This window comes from Stegodyphus dumicola, chromosome 4 (genome assembly GCF_044657685.1).
Source record: "Stegodyphus dumicola isolate Sdum_Otavi_A_Nest chromosome 4, ASM4465768v1".
Taxonomy (NCBI): Eukaryota; Metazoa; Arthropoda; class Arachnida; order Araneae; family Eresidae; genus Stegodyphus; species Stegodyphus dumicola.
Window position 1 is genome coordinate 34715959 of NC_140771.1, and position 9169 is coordinate 34725127.

Genomic DNA, 9169 nt, shown 5'->3' on the forward strand with positions numbered 1-9169 from the left:
TTTAGTTAAAGTAAGATATCTTAGATAAAATTCAACATTAAATAAAATAATTTAATCGAATTTTGTAAATAAATAATTAAATAAAACTGCTGTCAAATATTGTTTTTTTATCGCAAGAGCAAATTTGTAATAAAACATGGTCAATATATCTAGAAGGAGGTCGAAAATTAATTCGATGCTTTGATTCAAACGATGCGATAGCAAGTTAAGTGGAAGAAAGATTGCAATGTAAAGTTTAAGATCAGAAAAAATAATCTTAGATTGCGTAGGTTTTAAATAAAATTTTACATGGATTGTTAGGTTTCCGAGAGTCATAATCATGTTAAATTAACAAAGCCCTCGCCAGGATTCGAATTGCTAGTGGAACGTGCTAACCCGTCACATGACGAGAGCGCATACGTTGGAATGAGACATTTACTTACATTTTCCCTCGCTTAACTTTTCGATGGTCATTAAACGAGTTCAGCTTACATTTCTGTTATGCACCACAGTGAGAGCAAACGAAAACCGCTTGACAGATATCGCGCATATTTGGAAAGAAAGCATTGCTTAATCTCGCAACTGCTAAGGGATTCAAAAATAACTAAGCACGAGACCCATTCACCCAAATTTCAACTGATCACGATTTATTGTAAACCACATTTTAGTTCGAGCGCCACAATAGAGATCATTAGGTTTCCAAGAGTAAAATACATGACAGAGTAACTGTTCTATAACTGAGATTCGAACCTTGGCCTTTCAGTTTGATAAGCGAATGTGCTAGCAGTTTACACCCCAGTAACATCCACGAGGAAATGAGATAATTTCTCGTAATTCTATCGATTTCTAGAATGGTTTATCATAAGTTCATCTTACTCAAAAGTAATTCTTTTTCCTCTTGAAAAAGAGGTTTTGTGTCAGATCACTCTAGAAATCGTTACAGTTTAATCTATTCATTTCTACACCAATCTAATTCTGCCTTTTTGTTTAAGTTTAAACTAAAGTTAAAGAAAAATTACGTTAAGCACTATTGTTCCCAAGTTTTGTACATCAGTATATTAAGACATTATTTTGTACATCAGTATATTAAAGCATTATTTTGTACATCAGTACATTAAAACATTATTTTGTACTTCAGTATATTAAGGTATATTTTTTACATCAGTACATTCCAGTATATGTATCACATACTGTGACTGTGTTCTGGATTTCCCAAATCTCACCTAAATTTAAAGGTGCATCACACAGCTCGCACTTGCGGGTAGTAACTATCTTCTGCACAACATTTTTTTTTATAATTATGTTACTGCAGTGTCCGCATTTGCGAGGAAATATATTTTCTTAAATATTCGCTCAAATATTACTGTACATATTATTCAACGAACTTGTAGAGTTTATTTTTACTCCCGTCAACAGTGATTCTTCGCTTTGAAAATTCGATTTGTTCGCCTGCATGTAAATGGAGCGAAAGAATTCTTCCCTGCATATATCTATAACCAATCGCTTTACAAACTCAATTGTACAACACTCGAATTTGAATTCTAGATGTTTGCGCTCCCAATAGAAAAATCATTCAAATAGAAAAGATTTTCTCTCGGAAGTTATTTTGAATGGATGACTTTTTATTTAGCTCAGTAAATGAGTCCATAAAAAATATCCACTTCTTATTCATTCTCAATAATTTTCCCCTCATCCGTACGAGTCGGAGTTGAGAGGAGGAGAAGTTTTTTTTTTTTTTTTTTTTCCTCTCTCTCTCTCTCTTTTAAGTGCTGTGGCTTATTTTTCGTCTTACAAAAAGAAGCGATTGAATACTTGAGAGTTGCAGTTGCAGTGAAAGCAAAGAAATCGGAATTACGAATATTCTTTTCTGCTTTTACGTCAGCCTCAGTAGCAGACGATCCATCTCAGTGCAAAATTCCACATCCTGTATAAAATAAATTGGTGCGACGTTAATCTAAAAAACGTCTCGGTCCTGTCATTACCTTTAATTTGACTAGAACGCTTGAAAAATGTGACGCTGCTGGGGTGAAGGAAAAGAATTAAAAAAGAATTTGAATTCACCTCTCCTGCGTGAATTTCGCCTTGACATGAAAGGGAAAGTTCGATTGTTTTCGCTCCCCCCCCTTCCTTTCTGAAGTCTTCTTACTTTTTTGACATTTCGTTCTGACGTGGCCGGAATTGATATTTAAATCACTTTTGTAAATCCAGAATTGGATTTTTATTATGCGTTGATTGCACCGCAGCCCGTGGCTAGGTTCCAAGCTCATTTCAGCTAACGCGATATAAACGTCTTGGAAGTAGGAGAAAATTCAAGTCATCGCTAACTGCTCTCAGAATAATTTCTTGATGATGAAGTTTAATCACAAAGCAGGTGTCTGAAAGTTAAATTCCATTTTTAACCTTTTCCAATGGAATTTGCTTTCATAATTTATTATCTTTAGCAGCTTTTTACTTTTGGTTCATTCACATCACAATCTTTTTGTAAATTTTAACACATATCGTTTCGAAAACAACGAGAATTTCGTTTTTTATTGTAGGGGTTTATTTTTTAATTTTCTAACAGTTATTTTTGTTTTGGAAAAAGTCTTTCCTTTACCTTCTTGTTTCTCACATACGATTCCCTACCAGAATGTGTTTTCAGAATCGCTTTTTGTGTAAATTAAGTAGAAATCAGTATTTAAGTTGAAGTCTCGGTCTATGTAAGAAACACTTGTCTATCTTCTAAAGTTACAACTGAAGTGAGTGTAGGTAGATAGGTTACGGAGGACTGGAACGCCTGGTGTCTAACAGAGGTAAACAGGCATGTGTTCCACGCCCTCCTCTAACTACAGCAAAAGCTCCCTGGAGCCACACGAGGCTGCACCAGGAGATAATTGAGGTTGTCAAAGGCAAGTACATGGCCTTACAAGGGTATTAGTAGGATTGCATTACAGATTGAAGAGGCAAGCTGCGGTGTTACAGATGGTAGGTAGTTAAACTGAAAATATAATAAGACGCACACATAAAAAGACATAAATACACATAAGTAAACGTTACACAAAACACAATGCGTCAAATGCATAAACAGAGAACACATAAAACAGGTACACACACATAGTCACTTTAGGCAAAAAAAGACAAATGGAGTACATGAAGTCACATGAAAGCTGGAGCACAAAGTTAGTGTTGGGCAGTTCTGTTGTATATAAATATGTACATCTTGAATGATGAATGAAGAGTTCATGAATACTCATGTGTGCAGAAGAGTGCAAGTGAAGTGAGTGTAGAAACTACACAGGAAAAGGGTTAAAAGTACTCTTTATTAAACTTTTTTAAAATTCACACTGCGTCGACTTCACATTAACATACTACGTCTCGCTCGGGTGGTAACTCAAATCATAAGAACTAAAATAAAAATTCGAACAAGTAGTAAAAATCACATTACAGGGCTCAGAAAACTCTTGTTACTTAAAACCGCGTCGAAATCTTGTAGCAGCAAAGTAATAGCTGTTAGGCTACGTAAACCAGCAATAACTGCAGAAATACTAGAAGCTCACGCTACAGAGGTGACGGCGATAGCCAAAACTCTCTCACTCCTCTTCTAGAACTCAGTAAACTTTTTCTCCTCAACGTAGAATTTGCATTACTTTACGGGAACTACCAAAGTTAAATATTCTGGCATTAACAATTACGGGAATGAAGGCTTATAGGAAAGATAATAAAATAAAATAAAATTGGTTATTGAAAATAAATATAAATTCCTACAACTAGAAAAGCTTATAAGAGCCTATTAAAGCGTTCAGCGTGTTCTGTCTTTTGGCCACGTTGTTGCTAAAAGTCTAGTCTCACTACGATCCGGCCGTATTGTTACGTGCCTGCTAGTATTCACCGGTGATCTTTACTAAGGGCCAACTCTGTTAGTTAGTTCTGTGCAGCCTCGGCTGATTTTAGTTTACTTAGATTAGTTTCTTATTTTCTATATTGAGTTAAAGCTCGAGTGCAGGCTTACTGTAAGCCCAGGAATGGGCCATCTGTGAATCATTTTGAGTTGGAATAAAGGGTACATTTAATCCTCCTTTGGACTTGTCATTTACGTACAAGAACTCTGCGATTATTCGCTACACAATTCTTAAGTATTCTAGCTTTCAAGAACTACAAATTTAGCTAGTCTATTACATTATAATTGTTTTGTTAACATGACTTACATTGGGAGATAGAAACAATTAGCTAATTACAGCAAACTTTCTCCTTAAAAAAATTGTAAGTCTTTTTCAGTTCTTGATCAAAATAATGGTTATTAAACACAAACTTGTAAAGTTAAACCAAATTAGTTATTTATTGCACTTGTTTAACCTTCCCTTCCTGTGGCGAATTTTTGTCTTTAGGGATAAGCAAATGTCTCTCTAAACTTCTATAACTCAAGCAAGAGGCTGAAAGAACTTAGCTGAAAGGTTTGTCAAAATTAGTACGTCTTGTAGTTATAACTAAAAGCAAATACTTGCCACTGCTACTAAGGAATTTCAGGAGATTAAGTATTTAAAGAAGTAAAACACAAAATTGAACCACCAGATAACTCAGCTTCATAAAATGGGGATTCTAACTGTATGAGTTAAGGATACAATATTCACTTGTCAATCCACTGGCCGGCTAGGTTCACGGCAACTCATTTCAGGTTGCCACTGTATTCACCGTATTCATCGTAGAATAAAAATTGACTTCCTGTTTAAACTAAAATTAATTTGCATTCTTATGAAAGCAAAAGGAAGAAACGGAAAGTACTACAAAGAATTAGTATAGAAATAACTTCTCAGATAAAAAAAAAGTTTAACCCAAATTTTTAGAGTCGATTCCAGAGATGCATGACTGATCAACATTTCAGAACTTCTGGGCCATATGATCCAATAGTAATATGTTAAGAACTTCACCACTCGAAAAATTGTGCCAAAGATTGGACACAGAACTTTGATGCATATTCACTACTAAAGTATAAGTATTTTACTATTAAGCTTATAGTGTTGTGTGGCCCCAACTTGTCAGCAACTATGGTAGTGACTGCTATGAACTGTAAATTACACAAACTCGTAAGAAGGGTTTTAAAGCAATTTTTATTCCACTTTAGAAATAACAGCTGCGTTCACTTGAAGCTCACAAAGTACGCCGACCCGGCGGTTTAACAAAACCGAAATATGAAACTAAAAATAAATGACAGGATGAATAAACAACTAGATCACTACCTACGAGGCTCTAAAATCGTAACTAACTTAACCGCGTTCTAAAATACAGCTGAGATTCAGCGAGTTTACTGATTAAGCAGTCGAAAGATTCAACGAACAGCCGAGATAGGCACACAGGCCGAAACGCGCGGTTCTTAAATTTCTAACTAGCAACCTTCACGTTTATGATTCAAGAAGCACACATACAAACTCGTTTCCCTTCTATTTAAACTCAACTTACTTCTGCTAAAATTTGAATATGCTGCGCGTTCTACTACAATTTACATACTCTGGCACTGGCAATTCTAGAGGAAAGTAAAGGCTTGACAGGAAAGATAAGTTAAAATAAATATAAACCCTACAAGCTTTATAAATTATTTTTTAGTCCTTAAGATATTTTTGAGGGAAAAAAATGGAGACATTATGGAATTTTGGAAAATTTTGGCGACATTATTATATGGAAAACCCTGTTTCTTGACAACTATATTTAATTTGAGAGATGTGGTAGCTGTTGCAAGGGGATATATCCAAATTTTTCTTTTAAATTTTTTCTCATTTTCTGCGGGATTCAGAAAACAACAATACTGCTATGCAGGCTTTTAGGAAGATATGACGTTAACATGAAATGTCTGTGAAGGTCTGAAACATTTTTCCTACAGAGGTATAAAAATTATCGAAATTCTCTGAGTAAATTCCTTAAAGTTGCATATTTGAATGAGAATTTATACATCCTATTCGAAAGTTTACAAATATGTTTATGTCATTTGCATAATTTCAGTTTATGTGAGTTACATAACAAATATGCCAAAATGCAGTTGGTATTTTCTGAAATCCATTCTTAAAGTCTCCTCATAAAAAATGCTTTAAAATGCATCTCGCAAAAATATGTGACAATCACTGCCGCATATTTTCATATTTTAGCAGTTTATATAATTTTTCCCAGATCAAATCCCAGAGAGAATTTAAGCAGTTGCTTTTACATTAAAATTTCCAAAGTCTCAATTTAATTGTGAATTCCATCATTCTTTGTAATACTAAAAGAATTACCGCAGCCTTTTGTTTTTGCTCTTGTGGTGTTAATGGTTAACACGCGCATCTAATATTGGGAGATCGAGTATCGATGAGGGCAGACTCGATATCTTCCTTCTTCCCATCCAAAATACTTTATAGCCAAATCAAAAGGCCGTTTCTGATAAGCCGTTTCAAGTGGTGTGATAACTCGTTACTGTCTGAATTTGGTCGACAAAACCTGATGCCTCTATCCAACTTCCTCTCAAGTGGGGAAGAATATAAGGAATTACTGTATATTCATAAGTCCACAATTGGTACAAAGAGTTAACACGTCAACTAAGTACTAGAAAGTATACGTTCTGAGATAGGGCTAACGCACAGTAGATTGTTTATATTTCCTATTTCGAAAAGCCTTTTTTTTACAACAAAGTAATCTTTTATTAGTTACGTTTTTCCCTTAAAAATGCATACTTAGTCCATTTAAATAAGCATTTATATCCATTTAAACTGAATCAACCGGTCCATATCAACGTACTTTCAAGAGCGCGGATTGGATACGTTTGATTTAAAGCGAAACCTAAGATTAATCAATCAACTTTAGTAACAATTTTTATTTTTGTCTTTTCTTATATTTTTTTTTTTACTTTTAAGCCATGGCTTTCAGAACTTTAGCCAAAAATGGCATCACAAATGAAGCGTGAGTAACGTCATCCAAACAAGTGGTCTCGAAAACAATACAAGATGAAAATACGTTAACAAAAGTAAAGAAAAAAAAGGGGGGAAGCACGTGTCATCATTGCCATAAATGAAAAACTGAACTTTGCTTTAAAGAAACAAAATTCTGCATAAAACTGATGCTTCGTCGACTTCCACTATCACTCTATACAATTCAACTCCATTCTGTGTAGTAACGCCATCCACCAGGTTATGCTTGAAATTGCGGGGAATACGAAACCATAGTTAAAACGTATATCCTCGGGGAAAAGACGAAAGGGCAGAAAGAAAAATATTACATTTAACTTACATATTACATGAGAAGCTCTTAATAGAAGTATTTCATGAATTTTTTATAACTCTATAACGTCACGTGTTTTTCTCAAGCATAAACTTGCGAAACTCTAGAAGACTATGTGAGGCATTATACTCGAGTCTTAAGAGCGACAAAGTCGAGAGAAAAGTGTAAACCCTTTATTCACTCAATATATTCACAGATGTCACCGACTTCTGCTTACAGAAGCCAACGTTTCTGGCTTAAATCAAAAATGTGAAAATGAACTTAAAATTAAATATAGTAAGTTTAACCTAACGGCTCAGAGGATAATTTAACGCGCAGGAAGGCTCTGACTCGTAGAAGCAGGCGGAAACAAGCCTAATGGCTAGAAGCACTCAACGCCACAGAAATCTAATCACTAGTAAATCAAGATAGCAACATGGCCTTCAAAGAGGCACAACACGCTCTAAACTCACCTTCCAAACCCTTCCCTTATATACTACTTCTTTCTCTCTCACTTGAATATGCGCATGCTAACTTATGAACATTTTGGCAACAAAACTAGGGTTGAAAATGAGAATCAGAGTAAAAATGCTTTAAAAAATTTTAGATGTTAGATAAATTAAATGAATCCCCAAAGCTCTCTATGAACTACTCCGAAGAGAAGATTTTGAATGTGGAATAATTAAAAGATGAGTTATAGAAGTTGAACTTCCACCTCCTATCAGCTGGTATTCGTGATGGAATCCTCACTCATTTATAGTGCCTCTGCTCTAGGGGATTGTTTTTGTTAAGCTTAAGATGAGAAATTTGTGCCACTCTGAAGTTCATTGCGCACAAAGAACTCTGAAAACTGTCTCTTAGGTCCAGGAACCGAGGGGTAGGAAACTTTCAGTCAGACGTATTTTATTGAAGCACTATGTACCTAAAGATAAAGCCACGGTTCAATGGATGAAGAGCGAAAAGCTTAAGAACGATGAAAATATCAATTCAGTCCATAAATGTGTGCATTAAGAGTATGCGTGGAATTCACTATGACGCACTTACTAAAACAATACAATTTTGAACCTGTTGAAACTTGTCATCGTTTGACTAACATATTATTCAGTTCATCCCCAACTTTCGTAAATATCGGATGGATTCGATTCTTTCGTAAATATTTAGTACCCATAGAAAATGAATATAGATAATCAGTACAAACGTGCTGTGCTACATTTTTTTTATTTTCGTGTGAGGAATCTGCCAGGTCCGCAGCGATAAAAATTAATAGCGTACATGGAGAACACACTATTAGTGTAAGAACTGCCCGGAAATGGTTTAAAAACTTTTAAGTAGGAGAAAGCAGCATTGATGATGAACCCCGTTCAGGACGTTTTGAACTGTTAGAACCAATTCAAACAATTAATTCAGAAGTTCATAGTGAATAACTTTGCCGTCTAAACTCAGATTTGATCAAAAAACGCCCACGATTGGTGAATATCAAGAAAATGTTGTTTCATCATGATAACGCTAGGCCACATACGGCTCGAACAACGCTGCAAAAAATTAGTAAATTTAATTGGGAGCTTTTGCCACATCCTGCTTACTCTCCAGATATTGCCCTAAGTGATTTTCACTTATTTCGTGCCTTACAAAATATTTTACTGGGAAAAAAATTAAATCCTAAACAGGATGTACACAATGAACTTTCAAGTTTTTTTACATCAAAACCAGAGTCTTTCTACAGCAATGGCATAAAAATGCTGCCAGTAAGATGGCGAGACATTGCACATAATGGAAGAAAATATATAATCGATTAAAATGTTAAATTGTGCTTTTTTTAATATTATTTAAAAATTTACCCAAAAAAATGCGCACGAATTTATGGACTGACCTAATAGGTACAAGTAGGATAGACTAACACTTAAGAATTAGCATTTTGCTAATCTGAATTTAATAAGCGGCGGAGATGTGTTTAATAAACAGCGGTTTTCTATTGATTTGTATACATTTGTTT